The following is a 19,160-nucleotide window of genomic DNA, read 5'->3' as shown; positions in this document are numbered from 1 at the left end:
GTGTGAGGATTCTGACTTAGGAATAAGATTGACAGGGGAGCTCTGGGAGGAGATAGAGGACTTATTAATTAAATTGAATGGAGAGCTCTGCAAGTACACTTACGAACACCACCGTATAAAGTACACCACCGTATAAAGTACACCACCGTATAAAGTACACCACCGTATAAAGTACACCACCCTATAAAGTACACCACCCTATAAAGTACACCACCCTATAAAGTACACCACCCTATAAAGTACACCACCCTATAAAGTACACCACCCTATAAAGTACACCACCCTATAAAGTACACCACCCTATAAAGTACACCACCCTATAAAGTACACGCAGATCTAGGGACTAGGTGAGTGTAGCCCGAGCACAGTAGTGGGTTAGTCATATAATTGTGACTGAGGTAGACCTGGAAGCAGACACAGATACATTTGCCAGGAGACTGGGGGTTGGTACAACGAGCCGCGATGATGATGGTGATGCATTATATCTAGCTGCTTCTGATTGGCTGATTGTGGATCGACACCTCTAGTAATTAATTAATTCGGATGGCTGCTATGTTATATGAAGTCGCACTCGTCCATTAGTTGATATTTCCATTTGGACTGCATCAGCATTGTCCCTCCCCCTGCTGGGCGACAACAGAGGAGAGGCGGAGTGAGGAGGAGGTGAGTGGTGCATACATGGGTGGGCAGTTACATATAAGCAGTTTCTCCTCGCAACCGCCCCCAGCCCACCCTGCTTCAGTCAGCTGGAGGGTAGAATTAGGGCAGCAGCCAGGATGTTGTTTTTATTTTGTATGTACAGTTAGTGCCACCGATCATGTTCTGTTAAAAAGAACTTTGTGGGGAAAAAAAATAATAAATGAAAGAGAATAAATAAGGAAAATCTCTTTTAAAAAAATAAGAGCAGAAAAGAAAGACAAGTAAATAAATGAGAAATTATATGTATATAAACATTTGACAAGTTACGTTGCCTGTAATTCCACATGTTTCCTGGAGTCTTGTGAGTAGTTGTCACTGCCTGTGCTATAGTTAAGGGAGGGGACTTATGTTGTTGCCCCCAGGTGAGATGAAGATGGTTGGTGAGAGAAGAGTATATATATTGTGTAAGTTTTGGAGGAACCCTGAGATTGGCAAGGTGTCAGTCCTGGAGAGGTTCTCAGGCTACGGTTTTGAGGGTTTTTATACAGTTGGATGAGCACTGGTAACATGACCCTTGGTTCGGTGGTTTATCTGGCACAAAATATGTGGCCCGGTGGGCAATGGGTTGCCCTAGTTGGCCCTTCCCCTTAAGCTGGGCAAAATCTGAGATTTTGGAAATAAATGCTGTGGCATTTTCTCCCCACTGCCGAGTGTCACGTCTATTTATTGTGTGATTGGTGGTTGGATGTATTGGTGGCATATGGTATCTCAGTCTAAGGTCAATAAACAAATAAGTAATTTAAGAACTGTATCTACATTATACTATATGTCTCCCCAGTCACATTCTACAGATAACTTTACTAGTACAAATTATATGACCAAATGGATGACTTTGGTTAACAAACATTGCCGGGCAGGATCCAACGTGTGAAATTTTAGCTTTTGTCTCATGGAGAGAAGCAGTATATGCTGGCGCTCAGCGTGTTTACAAAGCCAAGAATGCTGGGATATGTGTCCTGACATTTCCCTCTTCATTTCTTTCATAACGTGTAATGTCTATCACACAAAACCACTTCACGGAGGACAATGCCGTCTGACATTTTGTTTTTCTTCAGTCTGGATTCGTGCAATGGTCGTGAGGGGCAGACATGATTAGGACGGGGAGAAGGTGTTTAGTAGTCATGATGTTTAGTCTCCGCTACACAAGCTGTTCACACATAGATTAATATCACTTATAGCACCGTGTATTCAATTCTTCACCTCATGAATTGCTAGTGGATATCGGGCGTAAGTCCCTTTGCCCGCCATATCTTGACTGAAATTACTCTGCGCTTGCCCAGAAAAGGACTTTGCGCCAATGAACGCAATTGCTTGGAATTCATGTCTGAACACAGATGACACAACTGCCTACGACTTGACGGGCGTAACGGGGTTGGGAAGGGGCAATGTACAGTAAGGGTGTGCCGAGGATGTGCCAACGCGGATGGTTTTGGTTCTCTTATGTACATGTTTTTTAGCTGTATCATTTGCACCAACAACAGGGCAGGTGATAGTGATGACCGACATGACATCATCTTTGTATTAAAAACTACATAGCACAGATAACATACAACAAGTGTTTCATGTAAGAAAGACTATAAAAACACTTTGTATGTACAGTACAAATTAAAAACATCCTGATTTATATATTTAATATAAAAATATATATATATTTTTTAAAACACATTTTTATTAATGATCATAATATTGTGAATTGATCACTTCTTTTGTATTTTTTTTTGTTCCTGCGTTCCAAAGGGACTTTACATTGCACATATACATGTGCGTATCCTGCATTCCAAGTGTGGGGAGGGCCTACTTCTACCCGGATTCAAATGGAAACGTATCCTGAGATCCACCTGGATTTAAATACGGCGGGACGTGGGCTCAAGTGCTGTGCTTGTTTTAGGAACTGTACCTTGCTTGGTGGTTGTGTTCAAAGATGAATCGGACCCATAGTGTCTGTGGCCTCCCATGAATATAAAGACACTGCACCCATTATTGAGAGGACAGGTTAGCGCCAGTCTGGTTCAGAGTCTATTGGAGTGAATGACTATCACTGGTATTTGAAAGGAATTACAACAACCCCTTTAATAGCAGGGCCGAGAGCTCTGCTGCCAACGATGGTTGTATTGGTGAATTGGCAATGTTTGGCTTATGTGGCAAACACAAGTAAGAAGGGGGTCCATAATCCAGAAATATCCATTTTACAATAACAAGTATTTATAGAATGATTTGCAGACATAGATACGTGATGAGTCAGCAGTTATGTCTTCCTGTCAGGAAACCACGGCCACCCCCTATTATCCTCACCTAGAGCATTGTGGGAAATCTGTTGTGGTATTACTGGAATGGAGCAGAGTCCTCCTATACATGGGCTATATTATAGTAGTGTATGAAGTATAGCACCTACACATGACACTCTGTTCTCAAAATGGCAGCACTCACCTGTACAATGCAAGGTGACACGGGGGTAATTGTTCCCCTACCCGCCTTACAGAGAGTCTTCACATTTTATATATATATATATATATATATATATATATATATATATATATATATATATATATATAGACCTCTGGTGACACAGCCTGTCAGCTGCACCCAATCTTGGAGCTGAATTTACCATATACAGCATATGGAGCTGAAATTACCATATACATATATATATATATATATATATATATATATATATATATATATATATATATATATATATATATATATTAGTATATGGTAATTACAGCTCCAAGATTGGGTGCAGCTGACAGGCTCTGTCACCAGAGGTTTTCGGTTCCACTAATAATATTTATAGTGTCTAAATATAAATCGGTGGAACCACATTTAAAGATAATGATGCCTATTTTATTTTCCTGGGTGTAGTTTTGCTGTTAGTCACAGTAATAGAGCTTATTACAGCAGAATTAGGCTGGGCAGCCCCACCTCTGTGAATAGGGCATCTATCCGTACACAAACCTGTATTATTTCTCCTCTTTCTTTGTTCTTCTTTACACAATGATTTCCCTTTACTCTGCTTTGAACCAACTGGCAGAAGATGTCACACTGGAAGTACAAACCATTCAGCTGCACAAAGCAAACACAATTTCTTCCTGAAATTAGCGGAAAGTTGTGGAGTCCTCCACCCTAATCATCTCTTTTACTGGACTTACATTCTCCTGGGAGGAAATCTGCAGTGTTAGGAAGGGGAAGAAAAGACGATCACCGTCCCAATCTACATTCTCTACCTGCCCATGATGGTTTACAGCTGTTATTTTGTGTAGCCCAGAGGTGTTTGTTCTCCCATTAACAACCCCTATAACGTTGGACAATGCAATAAATCTCCTAAACAGTAGAGAAGCCGTCACAGGACCAGTGTGACTCAATCTTAAAATACATGCAGAGGATACACCTTTACCATGTCTCAAACATAACTCATTAGGGGCCTGTTTATCAATCCTTTCACAGCCTTAAATCCTGCAAAACTGTTTGCTCAGGGCTATGGAACTTTTAAATAATGGCGATATCACAGTTATCTCCAGGGTTCACTAGAGATAAATGCATACTTACTGACTTTAATAATTAAAAGCCCAGGAGATCCCGGTGAGGAGGCGTGTCGGGAGAGACGCGGTCAATCGTGTCATTTTGGCACGATTGACTCCCATCCTGTCCACTTTACTAGGATGTGGGAGAATTGCCTGCTTGTCCGGGAGACCTATCCGGATTTCGGGGGTCTCCCAGACATTCCAGGAGAGTTGTCAAGTGTGGATAAATACCATACCTCTCAACATGCAAGTCCCTGACAGTGGGACAGGGGGCGTGGCAACATCTCAATTGTGGCATTGGTACATCATGATGGGGGTGTGGCCACACCCCCAGAGGGCTGCTCAGCGCTGTGAAGCGCTAGACTGCCCATTAGCTATCTCCCTTCCCCCAATGTTCCCACCCGCATAACAACCAGAGACCTAAATCTGTGACAGTGAAGAGGGAACTCTTCTACCTCCATGGAGGCTGCACGCTTATCGGAGGCGCTTCCCCAGTATGAGTCAATTCATAAATTGTTCTGATAATTCATCTCTTATCGCTGTGAAAGCGGTCATAATACATGATAGTTAGACAGAAATTTCTGCAATTGTTCATACATAGGGGCCTTAAATTTACAATTTTACAAATTAATGTTGCCCTAAAATATTCTACCACTCACCTTGCAGCAGGTCAGTGCTCTCTGGCAGAATTGCACTCGGCAATGGGGGTATATTTTTAGGGGAGGGAGGTTGTAACATGGTCACATCCCAGCATGGGACCGTATCACAACTGTGTTGCTTTCAAAAGTGACATGTTGGGAGAAGGGGTTTATTGCACAAATTGAAACACCCAAGCCCAGATGGCGTGTAGTCTGCCCGGATTTCATTTGTTCCTCCCCACAGACAGATTTTGCCGTATAACCCCCCCCCCCAACCCCACCTCTACCGTGGTCCTAGGTTACATCCTCCAACGCATCACAATAATTAGATATAATCACCGACTTATTTCTGCTGGCACTTTGGCCATCTACAGTATAGAAGTCAGAGCTGTGGCCATTATCTTGCACCCGGCACAAGGACTCCTTCAATCCTGTAGATTTGCGTTTGGTATATAACACTAAGCGCTAGATTTACTAAGCTGCGGGTTTGAAAAAGTGGGGATGTTGCCTATAGCAACCAATCATATTCTAGCTGTCATTTTGTAGAATGTACTAAATAAATGAAAGCTAGAATCTGATTGGTTGCTATAGGCAACATCCCCACTTTTTCAAAGCCGCAGCTTAGTAAATCTAGCCCTAAATGTGTCTTATGACATCACTGTGCTGCTTATCTGAGATGAGATTTACAAGTTCTTGCTGAAAAGTACAATGGGGAAAATTAAAAACTGGTGGAAAGGAAAAATCGCTGTTACCCGTCGCAACCAGTCAGATGTTTACTTGCATTTTCTGAGCTTCACTATGAAAATCATTGTCGAAATCTGATTGGTTTCTATGGCCACATTTTTTTCTTTATTTTCATAAATTTCCTTAATTGTGTAGTATACCTTTTTATAACTAACTTAGAAGAATTCGACATACTGTTTTCTTGTGTTGTGCAAAAAGATCTACAGAACTAATGGACAGAATATGTAACACTCAATAATAATAACATACCTCTATCGTAGCTCAGTCCACCATGCAGGTTCTATTAAGTGTCTGATTGAAATCTTCTTAAAATTCCTTATTGAGATTGCATAGACCTCCCACTAGCTCCAAGAGCTCTGTGTGGTCTGTGCAATCAGTTCCTCAATCTGGTCTCACGTCCTCTCCCGTAGACGTCGCAATCTAACTTCTGCTGCCTGTAAGACACATAAAGTATTCACTCTGTACAGCAATAGCTGGGGCCAAATTATTCTGGGGAGGAGCGAGGATTAAAGCAATGTGTTAACTGTAGAAATTAAATTTACGTTTGGTAGAGCGAAGACAATAGTTTAGGCTATTTCTAGCCAAATTCACAGAGTCGGAAGTTTCTAAAACAGTGGTGAAAACAAAGGTATCATGCAGCTGTGCTCAAACTTTCAGATGACGGAGGATTTGGGAGCACGGATGAGAGGAGAGCTCGACTCACTTGCCACATGGTAATCATTAATCTTATAGCCATGTGTGCGCACCTTACCCCTGCCTGGACTCCTCGGCATTCTCCAGTGGACGGCCACGTAAAGCTCTTGTTATATAGGGACCTATGATCACTAACAAAATCTCATCGGGCAGCACGGTGGCTCAGTGGGTAGCACTTCTGCCTCATAGCGCTGGGGTCATGAGTTCAATTCCCGACCATGGCATTATCTGTGTGGAGTTTGTATGTTCTCCCCTTGTTTGCGTGGGTTTCTTCCAGGTGCTCCGGTTTCCTCCCACACTCCAAAAACATACTGGTAGGTTAATTGGCTGCTATGAAAAATTGACCCTAGTCTCTCTCTCTCTCTCTCTATATCTCTGTCTCTGTATGTATGTTAGGGAATATAGACAGTAAGCTCCAATGGGGCAGGGACTGATGTGAGTGAGTTCTCTGTACAGCGCTACGGAATCAGTGGCGCTATATAAATAAATGGTGATGATGATGATTGTTGCCGCTCCGCTGGGCCAGTGTCTGGCCATATGTACATGCGTGACCCGTCTTACCGGGCTTTGTGTTCTCACACCCACTAATTAAAAAATAATTAAAAATTAAAATAGATAAATAAGATCTAAAAAAGTAAACATTTTGAAACATTAATAAACATGATTTATTCAAAGATTTTCTCCTGTTATCGACATCCAGTTGTGGATACCGGGGAGACAGTAGTGCATTCACCGGCGGTAACGATAAATAACCATATCTTCAACAGGATTGTCGTCCTTTGATAAATTCCGCCATAGATGACAAAGTTTTGTAGTATTTGCACATTCTTTTATAAATGTTCTACGAGGGTTTGTAAGGTTTTAAAAGTTTACTTATTAACAATATGCAGCTTTATATAAACCAAAACTAAAGTCTTTTTTTTTTTTTGTAAATATGATATTCAAAGTATCATCTGGTTAAAAATAGCTGATTTTTAATGGAGGTTTTCTTTGGACAAAATTTATTAATTTAGTAATCATATTCCTTAAAAAAAAATCTTCATTTTCTCTATGCACAAAATCATAGGATGTTATTGCTAATTGGGGTCTATTAAGTTCAATTAAAAATCACTTGTGGAGCTCGTCCAATCGGCTGTTGAGTATTCTTTGTCAACCTACCTCAAGCTCTGCATGGATTTAAAATAGAGCAAAAGTAGCTGTCAGCAGGTTCTCTTCAAGAAGAGCAGCCCTGCAGTAGGGACATCAAGGGAAGATTTATTACAAGTTCCAAAAAGAAAAAGTGGAGGTGTTGCCCATAGCAACCAATCAGATTCTAGCTATTATTTATCTTGCACATTCTAGAAAAGGATAGCTAGAATCTGATTGGTTGCTATGGGCAACACCTCCACTTTCCTTTTTAGAAGGTTTAATAAATCTACCCCCAAGTGTTTTACTAGGTGGGGAAAATGTCAGCGACTAAATTTTCTTACAATAAATTCACATTGTACAACATAAACAAAACTTTATTAGTCATCTTTTAAAAACAAACAAATTACAAAGACATTTCAATTGATTAGTTTATTAGACTGCAACTAGATCATTTTTAAAACAAATTATGTGGCAATAAAAACACCACTTTATGACTTTTAACAGTTCCCTGAAGAAGCAGTTAGTAACAGCCGAGATTTTCCTGAATGGATTCCGCTTTTCTTAATCGCTCGGCCCCGCCCGTGGAAGTTGCTGGATTTTTATTTTTACTCCACTGTAAATTTGTCTTTAACTGACTTAATTTAAACTATGGAAAGCATCAGTTATGGAACATTGACAATGCTCACGGAGATACATAATCTCCACCATTATCCGCTTGACTGCCAATCTGTCACACTTAATTACTGTTTACACTATTTTTTTCACTCTTGGTCAAGGTTCTTAAACCTTCCCACGTCTGCAATCCAAATATTACAAATGTTCAGTCTGCAATAGGTGATAAAGCAGATGTGATGTGAGGACGGTATTATGTAGGAGCTAATGGGTGATAACTACAGGACAAAAGCAGTTAAAATGAATGCACAAAAAATAACTGAACGTTGCTCAGCTACATATCCTGCAGTGAAATAAAACATAAATAAAAGGAATAAAGTAAGTGAAATTAAAATAAAACAATTACTTTACGGCTTCACTGAAAAAGTTTTGCTGCAAGCGTGTGTCGTGTTTAACTCATACCTGTCAACTTTAAAAATCAAGTGCTCAAGTGTCAAGTCCAAGGGAGGGGTTGGCGCTGCAAATTGCCACGAACGCTTCATCGTGCCACGTGGTACAGGCCATAATGAATCGCATTGAAACCCTCATATTTTGACTAGGAAGTGGGCAGGATCCAGGAGAAGTGCCTGCTCTCCCGCTGCCAAGATTCAGGAGTCTCCTAGATATTCCGAGAGAGTAGGTAAATATGGTTTATCTGTAGTACAGTTAGTGACGTTCATCTCCTATACATATACATTTGTGAATTTTACAAGATGCTTTTTCATTTTGGTCCAGCATATGTTTAGTGGCCCTTTAAATGAAAGCATATTTGTCTACTCTCCTTGCTTGACTGTACGGGAGAGTCCTGGATTAGGGTGAGACCCCATGGACTCCTGGGAGTGCAGGTCGTTTGGCAGAAGGCCACTTACCTGCCTTCAAGGTGGTTGGGGACCTGCTGTGATGATGGAAGTTTCAAAGCCAAGGACCACCCCTGCAGGGCCGCTGTGTGTGCCCTCCTCCCCTCCCCCGGCACTGCCCTGGTTCACCCAGGGTAAGAAGCGGGCAGCATTCCCCAGTCCTTTGTGGGTGTCGCTCGGCTGTCTTCAGTGCCTAACACCACACTCACTCCCTGCATATTACCACCATGTAAGAAGCTGCTGACTGCTGCACCTCCGTTCAGCGGGCAGCGATCGGTGTGGGTGCCCCACATGGTGGATAAGAACACTAAGGGCCTAATTCATAAAGGAAAGTAAGGCAAAATAAATTTAAAGTTGATCTAGGACATGCCCTACTCCGACAATAAATCTGTCCCCAAATTTTACATTTACCTCCCCCTCCAATGCAACATGGTTTTGCAAAGGTGCAAAGTTACTTTTTTTTTTTGCTTTCCTCTCCTTAATGATTCGGGCCCTAAATGTGTAATATTATGCGTTAGGTTGTGTTGTAAAACACGTAGAAACAATAAACGACCGTTAGGTCCTATATCACATTAGTGTGTACGCTCCCATCATGTTTTATCGTACCAAAGCACATCGTATTGTTTGATTTGGTTTCATAAACTTCCTAAAAATCACGATCAACGATGGAACCATGTCAGGCAGATTCTGCAGTGTGTACGCACTCAGCAGTGTAGGCAGATATCTGTAGAGTGTACCAGAGTCACCATCTTTTCAGCAGAAGGTTATGAGAGATGAAGAGCACAGATCTGAAGGTAAATCCTGTAGGTGTGTACACAGGAATCTGCATGATCATCCGGACTTTCAGTCGCTCGTTACAGAAATCGCATCTGCGCTAATTTTCTGTATTGTGTGCCCAGATTTACACTGCAGCAACACACATCAGTACAGTAATTGTGACAATGAATAAATAGAATTATAGTAGTTGGTAGCCAACATCATCATCATCACCATTTATTTATATAGCGCCAGTAATTCCGAAGCGCTGTACAGAGATCTCACATCAGTCCATGCCCCATTGGAGCTTACAGTCTAACTTCCCTAACATACAGACACACACACACACACACACACACACACACAGAGTAGGGTCAATGTGATAGCAGCCAATTAACCTACCAGTATGTTTTTGGAGTGTGGGAGGAAACCGGAGCACCCGGAGGAAACCCACGTAAACACAGGGAGAACATACAAACTCTACACAGATAAGGTCACTGTCAGGAATCGAACTCATGGCCCCAGTACTGTGAGGCAGAAGTGCTAACTACTGAGCCACCATGCTGCCCACGTAACATTACACAATATAAATACAGAATAATATAGTAAGGGTGTAAGGGATGGCCCGTGGTGTGTTGTCTTGTGCATCATTCACAGGAAGGGGATGTGTACATCACTATGACAAGCGTTACCTGTAACTCTATGTACGGCTGTTATTACAAATGGCGGATGGACAATGGATGTAGCTGATACCCGGAATAGTTACAGCGATTGTCATACCGTTCTATTGATCACTTTGGTAAACCCTGATGTTGTGATCTCCCCCTGTGTACAACACGATGACTAGAGGGGAACCTCCTCTGAGCCGGCCACTGATACAATGAATATTTAGTTGTTTACTGATTCTTTTCTTTCTGATTGTTATACTTTGGACGTTTGTCTTTGAGGATTATCTCATCTGCTGGTGTTTTCCTGTCATTCCTGTGTGTTTAGCAGAGGATAGGATTCTGAGAGGTGGTTACTTATTGGCCAGACTTCGGGTTCAAGAGGACCATTCATTAATGTCACATTATTCACTGACTATAACATGTGCCGCAAGACTGACTTTCCTGTACTTTGTATCTGGAAACTTGTGTGTGTGACTCATATGAACGGTCAGCTAATAATTCAGTGGTGGAACTGTCTTCAAGTACAGAAATATTCTGGGAGTTTAGCATTTATAATTGTAATCACATTATTACATTATCAGCTGCATAAACAGTAAGTCCCAGCGATAGATTACCGACCAGGAAACATTGAACTTCTCTGAAAAATAGGAAAAATTATATGATCACAGAGGTTGGAGAAAGTTATCGGATACGTCCAACGTGGAATAGGATTGTGTAGGTGAGAAAGTTCCACCGCACCTTCTTCAGAAACATAAGTTCATTCCTCAGCTCCTCTCTCCCATCCCCCTCTCTTCAGACACCATAGACCCTAATGATAGACAATAGCCCAGATTTGCTACCATTGTACTTTCACTCTTGTTACTATAAGTTCCTTTCATTACACTCAGGTTCACCTGTGTTTATAAATCATACTTACCATCATTGAAACTCCTATTCTGCCCACTTCAAATGGGCTGGATGCAGGAGAATGGTCTGCTCTCCCGGGGGTCCGGAAGACCTACCCAAAATTCAGGAGTCTCCAGGACATTCTGGGAGAGTTGGCAAGTAAGGTATCAATGTAGTTTATTCTGGCTAGATCTCCCGTGGAGTCTAACTCAAGAGTATGTACGCTCCCACAATCATGTCTTATCGTACCACAACACATCACATATGTTGCTTTGGTTTTATAAAGTTCCTATAAATTACAGTCAACGATGGAATGATGTCGGGCAAATGTGGAAGTGTGTACCCACTCACCACCAGCAGTGTAGGCAGATATCTGTAGTTGCTGTCCATCAAGCCTATTTAAGGCTTTAGGGCTCATTTGGGTGTGGCTTACAAGCCAGCCCTTGTTAGATGTAAGCCCCTATACCTGGGAGGTGAGTGCATCATTTTAATGGTGTTTTAAAGCTTATAGGTCAGTGTAAGACCTGCATATAATGAGGTGATCTTGATGCTGGGATGCAGGCTTAAATGTTTTGATCAAAATATGAACTAATACCTCATATTTTGATGTTGCTAGATACACACAGATATACAGTGTTAAGGATAAGCGCTGACAAGAACTTTCTTTTTGTCATGTACACGTTTATATTGCCACGCAGCTGGTACTATATATAACATGGGATATACCGAGCACAGGCTTATTTCTTCTCAGATATCTGTAGTTCAGAGTCACAATCTTTCCAGCAGACGGTTATGAGAGATGAAGATCACAGATCTGAAGGTATATTATGTAGGTGTGTACACATGAATGCTCATTGAGACTACGTTACAGAAATTGCTTCTGAAGTAAGATTGCAGAGGTGTGTACCCAGCTTTAGTAAACAACTGTCTAGCAGAATGAGTTATATCATCCGGTGTTTGATAACAGTGCTTGTCCAGTGGAAAGAGAGAGGATATCAGTGTGACTTGTGTGTGACTGATAATATCTGGAATAATCAATGTGAAGTAAAGATATTTCTCAAATAAAACTGGAATAAAACCTTTCAATGAGATTGCTTTACAAATTAATAGTACATGTACCATTAACAGAGATTGTAATATCCAGGATATAATTAAACATACTTTACATTTGCTTTGTGTAGTTTATTCATACTTGCACACTCTCCTAGAATGTCTGGGAGACTCCCGTATTGTCAGTTGGTCTCCCGGACTCCCAGGAGAGCAGGCAATTCTCCCGCATCCTGCCCACTTCCTAGAGAGCCTCTCTCACAGTGATCAGGTACTTTGAAACTGTGAACCCCTTTGTTTGGAGACTGGCCTCCGCTTTGAGTACCTTTGCCTTTGAGACTTTCCCACCCCTGTGCTTAGTGCCTCCCAATAACTTGTTTCTTTTATTCTTCTCAACTGTTCCCTGGTTCCTGTTATTATGTATCCTGTACATTGTCAGGCACAATGGAATCTGTGATGCCATACAGATAAACGATGATAGTGACATTGATTTTCAGAATAAAATCTGCACTTGAAAAAAATAATGCATTTTTTTTTGCTAGTGCACCGTCTTGAATGAAATGCATAAAATAGGATTGATATTGGTGCCCCATTCTTAAAACTAGACAACCTACTGCATCAAATGAAGGAACTCCTGATTTTATTGAAGACAGGATGGGGGTGATCTGGCCATTACAAGACCCCCAGCCTGGGCTCCTTGATGTTTTCTGTATCGTAGGGTATTATTGTCTGCTACATGGAGGTATACTGTCTATATTGTGGCATTTTAGGCTATATGGTCTTACCTGTAGTAATTGATTCTGGCTAGAACCCAGGCGCAAAGATTAGTGGAAACCTTGATCTTCACCAATAATGAACTTCAGGTAACAACACCCAGACTGGTCTCATGAGGCTGAGGTCAGGGTTGGCAGATCCAGGATCCAATCCAAGGTCAGGGTCAAGGGTAGGCAGCACAGGTACAAAAAGGGAAAAATGCAGAGGATCAGGGTTACCAGCAAACAAACGTAGTTGAACAAGCTGGATCTGTCCTTCAATAAAAGGTAGAGGAGTTCAGACAATTTATTATACATAATCTCATGCTCAGGCTCTGGCAAAAGATCATAGTTGCTTAAATAGAAACCCAATCAGTTGTGTGTAATACCGGGCGAGCAGGAACTGAGCAACTCAGGCATATGGACCGAAATCTGTCTTTTTTCACAAACCCAGTGATAGATTTTATCATTATAATTTCGTCAGAGTACTAACACATTCTATTTTACAAACTCATCTTTGCCATGTAAAGTGCACTATATATCATTTTTGTCCTGACTGCATTTAGCTGTCTCCCACTAATTGAATACATTAAGTTTGCAACATGCAGCGGACAAATAGTATTTTTATGGTTCTTTAGGGCGATGCGCGAACTTAGCCTTTTGCTTTGGCAACTTATTCTCAACAATCTCACTGTACAAAAATGTCAGTGTGGCAGATGTGTTCTTAAATAATGATAACAAAAGAATTTAGGGTGGTTGAGGAGATTCTTCTTATTATTATTTATTTATACGGCGCCACAAAGTTTCTGGAGCGCCGTGCAAAATACAAACTACAGCACAAACAGTAGAGAGTAAAACGAGTATAGCCAAGAATTCGATGGCTCCAAGCATAGCAAGTACAGTGACGAAGAAGAAGAAATGGTATTGAGACAGAAGGGAAGAGGAGATCTCTCCTGTTTAAAGAAAAACAAGTAATATTAATATTGTAAATATAATAAGCAGACATATTATTGATCTGCACTCAGGATGTCATTACTAGGGCGCCAGGTGTGTCTCCCAAACAGTCTAATCTCGGTATTGTTGTCTCCAGTCATTAACCAGTTGTACCTGCAGTAGTCAATATGCAGATGTTATCTGTAAACAGTTAATACACCTACACCTCAGCTAAGAGAAGTTTGCAATTTAAACTATAATAAACTATAGAACTGCATCTCCCATTCTGATTTTTTTATGCCATGTTTTGAAAGCTTGTGGTCTGTGACAAAAATCAGATTACAAACTCAATGAGCTTCCTTCTTACACATCTGGACCCGACTGCAACTTTAACTTACCTACAGTACCTACTGCATGTTGGACCCTCATTAATGTCAGTGGTTTATGTGTGGATCATAACGTGTTGCAGTTATGAACTGCAAATACATGGAGCAAAGTGTGCCCCATGGAAAGAAGTGGCCAAAGCTGGAATACCGCCACCTACCAGTGTAGAAATCTGTTCTTCACGGCAAAATCTTTGTGTAGAGACAGGAACGCCTTCTAACTGTAAAGTTCATTACAGGATCTCGACCCTTCAAAAAAAGTTTCTGCCTTTATGCGCAGAAGCAGGGGCATTGCTGCAGCTCTCCAGCATTCACTGTGAAACGCGTCGCTCCACCCATGTTTGGTCATCATAAGGAGCAGAAATCTCCTGTCACAATCAGCACCATCTTGCTCCTTGGCATGTAAAACAGTGCGGAGAGAGGTTCTTGGCATCTCAAAGAAGGAAGAACTGGCTTTTATGCTGTATCTCCACATTTTGTCCTGTTTGTGATTTCTCCAACTGTAGGTAGAATTGCTGTATGTGGAGAAATGTCAAGCTGACCACCAAAATGCCAAATTAATAATCCTCCTAAAGCTGCTAACACTACATTAGTCTCTATAATTTTTGTAAAGCATTCCAATATGACCAGGGGTGTAGTATGCAATCGTCAGGTCTCCTAGCAAAATTGTTTTGGGGGGTCTGGTGATGTGTTTTCATCCCCCGTAGGCTCCTGCTTTTCTGAGTATGTGAGGGGGCTGACACATGTGCACTGAAGCCAAAATAGGGCTTCACTGAGCATGCACCAGCTCCTACACATACTCAGAAGAGAAGAACTTAGGGTCTGCATACTGCACCCCACTTGATAGCTCTAGTTCTACCCCTGAACATGATCCAATTTCACACTTCTCAACATTCTTGAGCAAAAAAGAGGAACCAATTAGGCCATATCTGATTTGCTGAACGGCTTCTTTATTGTAAGAGCTGTAAAATTGTGGAAAGCCCTCCCACAAGAAAGGATTAGATATTTTCCCTAGTAAAATATAATATACAGGGCTACTGACATTATCTATGTAATTTTTTTCAAAGTGAGAACATTACTGGTTCACCCATGAAAAGATACAGGTTACGTATCTGTACAGGCTGGATGCAGCTAATGATTCACAGTTACCTGACTATAATTACCGCATTTAAAATGCATTTTTCCATCAGTACATAGGAAAATGTCTCTCTGCTGATAGATGTCCCTGTAGGAGATATCAGAGTCAAACACTTGTAATGTAATTAAACTCACATCAAGATTTCTATTGCCCTGTAGCTACTCCTCGCCTGTCCGGTGTGACGCAGAGCGGGTAGTGGTGAGGAATGATAACACGATATGCTCTGTAACTAGATGTACTGTATTGAATATTATATCATACTAATGTCTCACATTTCATCTATTTCTTCCTGCTTATGTTTTTTTCTCAATTTTCTTTATTTAGGAATTGTAAGCATTTTACAAATACCTGTACTAACAACCTGGGTGTTACCTGGCGTAAAATTGTTATTGAAAGATTTAAGACGAACAAAGATCTGATTCTGGCCCTACCTATGCATTGATGTGTACGTGTGAATGTACTGTTGTGTAGTTATGAATGTCTGTGTAATTGTGTGTGTGTCTCACCCTGTAAATATGTGCTACTTATATTAGTGAGGTATGGACCTGATGCAGGGTTGTATGTATGCCTGTTTGGGTCGTGTAAATTGTGTGAATTCGCATTGCGAATGCCTACAAAAAAACGGAAATGATCTTATACCAGGCCTGTCCAACCTGCGGCCCTCCAGCTGTTGTGCAACTACAAGCCCCAGCATGCTTTGCCAGGAGACAACCTGTTGATAGCTGGAAGGGCATGCTGGGACTTGTAGTTTCACAAACATCTGGTGGGCCGCAGGTTGAACAGGCCTGATCTATACCTATGTAGGGTTGTGCACATCCACACTTGTGCCTGCTTATGCCTGACTGATGGGGTGTGGAAGGGGTGCTCTAACGTAGTCCGAGCACAGCAAGGGCCTGTTTGCAAAATTTCGAACCTATGCAGACCTGAGCATCAGATCCGCCTTTTACAGCCTAAAGACTGGTACAAATACCCGCTGGGGATGTTGACGATCACTAACAGTAGCTATTTTTTGATTAGCTGAATTCACCTCTGAAGCTGCTGGGTGCACATACTGTAGGTTCCGTGTGTGGTCTGGAAAAAAAACGTTTTTATCACTTTCATTCCTTCCATAAATAGTCACATTTGCTGTATTATATAAAACTTTATTGCACTTTGGACATGGTTCAGTTTATGTCTAAGTAGGTGTTAGTACGCCTGCCACAAAGCTGGTGCATGTACCATAGATTAGAGATGCTCACTGAACCCCGTGAACTGGTTTTGGTTTTGGATCTGGATTAGCTTGTTTTGGTTTTGGTTTTGGCAAAACCACCCTCGTGTGTTTTGGTTTTGGATTTTTTGATAAATAATCCTAAAATATGCTAAAATAACATAATTTTGCTCTTTTTTTGTTCCTAAATTATTATTAACCTCAATAACACTAATTTCAAGTCATTTACAGTCAATTTAAACCACCTCACAGGTCACAATATTATTTTCATACACTTTCAAACAAAGACTGCAGCGACCTGGCTGGATGGTAAGCGACAGAGCAATGACACAAACACACGGCAGTTCCTAGCACATCTAGGACACATTGGCACACAGCAGTGGCAGAAAAGAAAACCGTTATGTTGGATCTTTAAAAGGAATTCAAAATTTGTGAGGTCCGAGATCTGACGAAGTCAAAATAAAGTTTTGCCTTGTTTTCAATTCCAAGGGTACTCGGATCCCCGAGAAACCGAGCCTGAGCAGCTCTAGTGATTCTAGGCCAATAGTTTGATTTTAATCCAATTGATCAGCATATTTTAGCACTAGTTAAAATGTAAAAAAAAAAAAAAAAAGATTAAAATGACATGTTAAGGCAAAAAAAGTCATTTATATGGTACATTTACTAAATTTGTCTCTATTTCTCTCTTTATTATTGTTGTTTTGCAGTTTGTCGGCGTGACCTTACTGCTGCGCTAGCTGCGAAGACCTTGAAATGTGTAAAAACATGACATTTATCTGAAATGTTTTGTTCACCGTTAATTACTAACTGTCTATAATTTTAAGGATAGTCCCAGATTTAAATATTTTTTCAAATTGATACAAGTTTATACAGTATAGTTAGAATTATATAGGAGATAAACAGTAAGTGAAGAGGAAGGAAACATTCTTATGGAAATAAGAGAAGAGTATCCAACATTCTGCTGTTAGTTCCTGTTACTTTCCATCTCCCGAATCTGCTTTGTGCACGGCCTGGACACTCCCTGCTGAACTAGTGTTTACTGATTCCTACAACTGCTTATTGACAATGTTCTTAACTTTATTCTTGATGCTCTTTGTGACCTCACGTTCAACCCATTACCTCTCTTTACTGCACCCCTCCCAGGTGCACACGTTCTGTTATTTACCTTGGTTTACTAAAAATCCTTTGCACTTTTATGTGAATATTATGTATAACCACTTACTACTTTTGTCAGTCCTGCTTAGATATTTCATTATTTACAACCACCCCCTCCCTCCATTGCCTGAAGAGCCTGATTCAGGTACAATCCCTCTAATCTCTCCCCTTTAAAATAACATATGTTCTCTCTTATCGCCACTCCATAGACGCTTTAATCTCTTACTTAACATCCACCTCCCCTCTCTCCAATATCTTTGCTCAATAATTTAATTTATTACTTAGGCACACTACCCCCTTTCCTGTCTACCTGCACCTTCAAAATGCTCTGCTCCCATTCCTCACTCGCCTACACTAACTGGAAAAACCCTCTCGCCATATATTCCTCTTTCTCATCCATGTCCTCCTCCTGTCTGCTGGGGACATGTCCCCAAACCCTGGTCCCACCATGTATCTCCAACCCTTCCAACCTCGTTCACATCCTGCACTTTCCTCCATCTCCTTTTCCTGTGTACTCTGGAGCACTAGATCTGTCTGCAACGAACTCACTTCCATCCGTGACCCATTCCTCTCTAATTCTCTCAGTCTCTTTGCCATGACGGGCACTTGGCTTTCTCCCACTGGAACTGATTCCCCTGTAGCTCCTTCCTCTGTGGGTCTCTCACGCACACTCCTTTACCCGGTGGCTGACAAGGTGATAGAGTAGTTTTAATATTCTCCCCTGGCTGCACCTTCAGAGTAATTCCTCCAGTACCCTCCTTCTCCTTACCTCCTATGAAGTCCATACTATACGTCTCTATTGCGTCTCAGTATCTATCACCCCCAAGGCCCAGTCTCCCAATTCCTCGAAAACTTTGCAGCCTTCTGTCTCTCTTCCTATCATCTAAACTGCCCACCCTCATTCTTGGGGCATCTGAATTTCCAGACAACCATGACACTGCCGCCTCTAAACTTCTCTCTCTTACGTCTTTCCTTGTCTTCCTCCTAGTGGGCTTTCACCTCCCATCCATCTCAAGGACACTCCCCCAGTTTCATGGCAAGTTATTCCATTTTAGAAAAATAATATATCTTTCATTCTAACCTCTAAGCTGCTGCTATACAAGTAATTTGTTTTATTGAGGTTTTCTGCATAGCTAGGACCATCCTATCCTGCACGGAGAAGTTCTAACAAGGATGAATCTGTTTGTATATTTTGGTTGCCTGATATTCTGTGTCAGCATCAGCACCAATGCTCTAAGACCGCAGTGGGTGAAGCATTGACTTTAAGGGTTGTCATGTAAATAGCATTAACCTGAACTGGGATAT

Source organism: Mixophyes fleayi, chromosome 7, assembly GCF_038048845.1.
Source record: "Mixophyes fleayi isolate aMixFle1 chromosome 7, aMixFle1.hap1, whole genome shotgun sequence".
Classification (NCBI taxonomy): domain Eukaryota; kingdom Metazoa; phylum Chordata; class Amphibia; order Anura; family Limnodynastidae; genus Mixophyes; species Mixophyes fleayi.
Note: the sequence above shows the minus strand (reverse complement) of the source record.